Consider the following 6,138-nt stretch of genomic DNA (forward strand, 5'->3'; position numbering starts at 1 on the left):
CAGTGTTAATACTGCAGCGGGTGTTGTTGCCAGTGTTGTTAGTACTGCAGCGGGTGTTGTTGCCAGTGTTGCTAATACTGCAGCGGGTGTTGTTGCCAGAGTTGTTAGTACTACAACGGGTGTTGTCAGTGTTGTTAGTACTACAGCGGGTGTTGTTGCCATGGTTGTTAATACTGCAGCAGGTGTTGTTGCTAGTGTTGTTAGTACTGCAGCGGGTGTTGTTGCCAGTGTTGTTAGTACTGCAGCGGGTGTTGTTGCCAGTGTTGTTAATACTGCAGCGGGTGTTGTTGCCAGTGTTGTTAATACTGCAGCGGGTGTTGTTGCCAGTGTTGTTAGTACTGCAGCGGGTGTTGTTGCCTGTGTTGTTAGTACTGCAGCAGGTGTTGTTAGTACTGCAGCAGGTGTTGTTGCCAGTGTTGTTAATACTGCAGCAGGTGTTGTTGCCAGTGTTGTTAGTACTGCAGCAGGTGTTGTTAGTACTGCAGCAGGTGTTGTTAGTACTGCAGCAGGTGTTGTTAGTACTGCAGCAGGTGTTGTTGCCAGTGTTGTTAGTACTGCAGCAGGTGTTGTTGCCTGTGTTGTTAGTACTGCAGCGGGTGTTGTTGCCAGTGTTGTTAGTACTGCAGCAGGTGTTGTTAGTACTGCAGCAGGTGTTGTTAGTACTGCAGCAGGTGTTGTTGCCAGTGTTGTTAGTACTGCAGCAGGTGTTCTTGCCAGTTTTGTTAGTACTGTAGCAGGTGTTGTTGCCAGTGTTGTTAGTACTGCAGCAGGTGTTGTTAGTACTGCAGCGGGTGTTGTTGCCAGTGTTGTTAGTACTGCAGCGGGTGTTGTGGCCAGTGTTGTTAGTACTGCAGCGGGTGTTGTTGCCAGAGTTGTTAGTACTGCAGCGGGTGTTGTTGCCAGTGTTGTTAGTACAGCAGCAGGTGTTGTTGCCAGTGTTGTTAGTACTGCAGCAGGTGTTGTTGCCAGTGTTGTTAGTACTACAGCGGGTTTTGTTGCCAGTGTTGTTAATACTGCAGCGGGTGTTGTTGCCAGTTTTGTTAATAATACTGCAGCGGGTGTTGTTGCCAGTGTTGTTAGTACTGCAGCGGTTGTTGTTGCCAGTGTTGTTAGTACTGCAGCGGGTGTTGTTGCCAGTGTTGTTTGTACTGCAGCAGGTGTTGTTGCCAGTGTTGTTAATACTGCAGCAGGTGTTGTTGCCAGTGTTGTTAGTACTGCAGCGGGTATTGTTGCCAGTGTCATTAATACTGCAGCAGGTGTTGTTGCCAGTGTTGTTAATACTGCAGCGGGTGTAGTCAGTGTTGTTAGTACTGCAGCGGGTGTTGTTGCCAGTGTTGTAAATACTGCAGCAGGTGTTGTTGCCAGTATTGTTAATACTGCAGCAGGTGTTGTTGCCAGTGTTGTTAGTACTGCAGCGGGTGTTTTTGCCAGTGTTGTTAATACTGCAGCAGGTGTTGTTAGTACTGCAGAAGGTGTTGTTGCCAGTGTTGTAAATACTGCAGCAGGTGTTGTTGCCAGTGTTGTTAATATTGCAGCGGGTGTTGTCAGTGTTGCTAGTACTGCAGCAGGTGTTGTTGCCAGTGTTGTTAATACTGCAGCAGGTGTTGTTGCCAGTGTTGTTAGTACTACAGCGGGTGTTGTTGCCAGTGTTGTTAATACTGCAGCGGGTGTTGTTGCCAGTGTTGTTAGTACTGCAGCGGGTGTTGTTGCCAGTGTTGTTAATACTGCAGCAGGTGTTGTTGCCAGTGTTGTTAATACTGCAGCGGGTGTTGTTGCCAGTGTTGTTAGTACTGCAGCGGGTGTTGTTGCCAGTGTTGTTAATACTGCAGCGGGTGTTGTTGACAGAGTTGTTAGTATTGCAGCGGGTGTTGTTGCCAGTGTTGTTAGTACTGCAGCAGGTGTTGTTGCCAGTGTTGTTAATACTGCAGCGGGTGTTGTTGCCAGTGTTGTTAATACTGCAGCGGGTGTTGTTGCCAGTGTTGTTAGTACTGCAGCGGGTGTTTTTGCCAGTGTTGTTAATACTGCAGCAGGTGTTGTTGCCAGTGTTTTAATACTGCAGCAGGTGTTGTTGCCAGTGTTGTTAGTACTGCAGCGGGTGTTGTTGCCAGTGTCGTTAATACTGCAGCTGGTGTTGTTGCTAGTGTTGTTAATACTGCAGCGGGTGTTGTCAGTGTTGTTAGTACTGCAGCAGGTGTTGTTGCCAGTGTTGTTAATACTGCAGCAGGTGTTGTTGCCAGTGTTGTTAGTACTGCAGCGGGTGTTGTTGCCAGTGTTGTTAGTACTGCAGCGGGTGTTGTTGCCAGTGTTGTTAATACTGCAGCGGGTGTTGTTTCCAGTGTTGTTAATACTGCAGCGGGTGTTGTTGCCAGTGTTATTAGTACTGCAGCGGGTGTTGTTGCCTGTGTTGTTAGTACTGCAGCAGGTGTTGTTGCCAGTGTTGTTAATACTGCAGCAGGTGTTGTTGCCAGTGTTGTTAGTACTGCAGCGGGTGTTGTTGCCAGTGTCGTTAATACTGCAGCAGGTGTTGTTGCTAGTGTTGTTAATACTGCAGCGGGTGTTGTCAGTGTTGTTAGTACTGCAGCAGGTGTTGTTGCCAGTGTTGTTAATACTGCAGCAGGTGTTGTTGCCAGTGTTGTTAGTACTGCAGCGGGTGTTGTTGCCAGTGTTGTTAGTACTGCAGCGGGTGTTGTTGCCAGTGTTGTTAATACTGCAGCGGGTGTTGTTGCCAGTGTTGTTAATACTGCAGCGGGTGTAGTCAGTGTTGTTAGTGCTGCAGCGGGTGTTGTTCCCAGTGTTGTAAATACTGCAGCAGGTGTTGTTGCCAGTGTTGTTAATATTGCAGCGGGTGTTGTCAGTGTTGCTAGTACTGCAGCAGGTGTTGTTGCCAGTGTTGTTAATACTGCAGCAGGTGTTGTTGCCAGTGTTGTTAGTACTACAGCGGGTGTTGTTGCCAGTGTTGTTAATACTGCAGCGGGTGTTGTTGCCAGTGTTGTTAGTACTGCAGCGGGTGTTGTTGCCAGTGTTGTTAATACTGCAGCAGGTGTTGTTGCCAGTGTTGTTAATACTGCAGCGGGTGTTGTTGCCAGTGTTGTTAGTACTGCAGCGGGTGTTGTTGCCAGTGTTGTTAATACTGCAGCGGGTGTTGTTGACAGAGTTGTTAGTATTGCAGCGGGTGTTGTTGCCAGTGTTGTTAGTACTGCAGCAGGTGTTGTTGCCAGTGTTGTTAATACTGCAGCAGGTGTTGTTGCCAGTGTTGTTAATACTGCAGCAGGTGTTGTTGCCAGTGTTGGTAATACTGCAGCAGGTGTTGTTGCCAGTGTTGTTAGTACTGCAGCGGGTGTTGTTGCCAGTGTCGTTAATACTGCAGCAGGTGTTGTTGCCAGTGTTGTTAATACTGCAGCGGGTGTTGTCAGTGTTGTTAATACTACAGCAGGTGTTGTTGCCAGTGTTGTTAATACTGCAGCGGGTGTTATTGCCAGTGTTGTTAGTACTGCAGCGGGTGTTGTTGCCAGTGTTGTTAATACTGCAGCAGGTGTTGTTGCCAGTGTTGTTAATACTGCAGCGGGTGTTGTTGCCAGTGTTGTTAGTAATGCAGCGGGTGTTGTTGCCAGTGTTGTTAATACTGCAGCAGGTGTTGTTGCCAGTGTTGTTAATAATGCAGCGGGTGTTGTTGCCAGTGTTGTTAATACTGCAGCGGGTGTTGTTGCCAGTGTTGTTAGTACTGCAGCGGATGTTGTTGCCAGTGTTGTTAGTACTGCAGCGGGTGTTGTTGCCAGTGTTGTTAGTACTGCAGCAGGTGTTGTTGCCAGTGTTGGTAATACTACAGCAGGTGTTGTTGCCAGTGTTGTTAATACTGCAGCAGGTGTTGTTGCCAGTGTTGTTAGTACTGCAGCGGGTGTTGTTGCCAGTGTCTTTAATACTGCAGCAGGTGTTGTTGCCAGTGTTGTTAATACTGCAGCGGGTGTAGTCAGTGTTGTTAGTGCTGCAGCGGGTGTTGTTGCCAGTGTTGTAAATACTGCAGCAGGTGTTGTTGCCAGTATTGTTAATACTGCAGCGGGTGTTCTTGCCAGTGTTGTTAGTACTGCAGCGGGTGTTGTTGCCAGTGTTGTTAATACTGCAGCAGGTGTTGTTAGTACTGCAGAAGGTGTTGTTGCCAGTGTTGTTAGTACTGCAGCAGGTGTTGTTGCCAGTGTTGTTAATACTGCAGCAGGTGTTGTTGCCAGTGTTGTTAATACTGCAGCGGGTGTTGTTGCCAGTGTTGTTAGTACTGCAGCGGGTGTTGTTGCCAGTGTTGTTAATACTGCAGCAGGTGTTGTTGCCAGTGTTTTAATACTGCAGCAGGTGTTGTTGCCAGTGTTGTTAGTACTGCAGCGGGTGTTGTTGCCAGTGTCGTTAATACTGCAGCTGGTGTTGTTGCTAGTGTTGTTAATACTGCAGCGGGTGTTGTCAGTGTTGTTAGTACTGCAGCAGGTGTTGTTGCCAGTGTTGTTAATACTGCAGCAGGTGTTGTTGCCAGTGTTGTTAGTACTGCAGCGGGTGTTGTTGCCAGTGTTGTTAGTACTGCAGCGGGTGTTGTTGCCAGTGTTGTTAATACTGCAGCGGGTGTTGTTTCCAGTGTTGTTAATACTGCAGCGGGTGTTGTTGCCAGTGTTATTAGTACTGCAGCGGGTGTTGTTGCCTGTGTTGTTAGTACTGCAGCAGGTGTTGTTGCCAGTGTTGTTAATACTGCAGCAGGTGTTGTTGCCAGTGTTGTTAGTACTGCAGCGGGTGTTGTTGCCAGTGTCGTTAATACTGCAGCAGGTGTTGTTGCTGGTGTTGTTAATACTGCAGCGGGTGTTGTCAGTGTTGTTAGTACTGCAGCAGGTGTTGTTGCCAGTGTTGTTAATACTGCAGCAGGTGTTGTTGCCAGTGTTGTTAGTACTGCAGCGGGTGTTGTTGCCAGTGTTGTTAGTACTGCAGCGGGTGTTGTTGCCAGTGTTGTTAATACTGCAGCGGGTGTTGTTGCCAGTGTTGTTAATACTGCAGCGGGTGTAGTCAGTGTTGTTAGTGCTGCAGCGGGTGTTGTTCCCAGTGTTGTAAATACTGCAGCAGGTGTTGTTGCCAGTGTTGTTAATATTGCAGCGGGTGTTGTCAGTGTTGCTAGTACTGCAGCAGGTGTTGTTGCCAGTGTTGTTAATACTGCAGCAGGTGTTGTTGCCAGTGTTGTTAGTACTACAGCGGGTGTTGTTGCCAGTGTTGTTAATACTGCAGCGGGTGTTGTTGCCAGTGTTGTTAGTACTGCAGCGGGTGTTGTTGCCAGTGTTGTTAATACTGCAGCAGGTGTTGTTGCCAGTGTTGTTAATACTGCAGCGGGTGTTGTTGCCAGTGTTGTTAGTAATGCAGCGGGTGTTGTTGCCAGTGTTGTTAATACTGCAGCAGGTGTTGTTGCCAGTGTTGTTAATAATGCAGCGGGTGTTGTTGCCAGTGTTGTTAATACTGCAGCGGGTGTTGTTGCCAGTGTTGTTAGTACTGCAGCGGATGTTGTTGCCAGTGTTGTTAGTACTGCAGCGGGTGTTGTTGCCAGTGTTGTTAGTACTGCAGCAGGTGTTGTTGCCAGTGTTGGTAATACTACAGCAGGTGTTGTTGCCAGTGTTGTTAATACTGCAGCAGGTGTTGTTGCCAGTGTTGTTAGTACTGCAGCGGGTGTTGTTGCCAGTGTCTTTAATACTGCAGCAGGTGTTGTTGCCAGTGTTGTTAATACTGCAGCGGGTGTAGTCAGTGTTGTTAGTGCTGCAGCGGGTGTTGTTGCCAGTGTTGTAAATACTGCAGCAGGTGTTGTTGCCAGTATTGTTAATACTGCAGCGGGTGTTCTTGCCAGTGTTGTTAGTACTGCAGCGGGTGTTGTTGCCAGTGTTGTTAATACTGCAGCAGGTGTTGTTAGTACTGCAGAAGGTGTTGTTGCCAGTGTTGTTAGTACTGCAGCAGGTGTTGTTGCCAGTGTTGTTAATACTGCAGCAGGTGTTGTTGCCAGTGTTGTTAATACTGCAGCGGGTGTTGTTGCCAGTGTTGTTAGTACTGCAGCGGGTGTTGTTGCCAGTGTTGTTAATACTGCAGCAGGTGTTGTTGCCAGTGTTTTAATACTGCAGCAGGTGTTGTTGC

Source organism: Procambarus clarkii, chromosome 64, assembly GCF_040958095.1.
Source record: "Procambarus clarkii isolate CNS0578487 chromosome 64, FALCON_Pclarkii_2.0, whole genome shotgun sequence".
Lineage (NCBI taxonomy): Eukaryota > Metazoa > Arthropoda > Malacostraca > Decapoda > Cambaridae > Procambarus > Procambarus clarkii.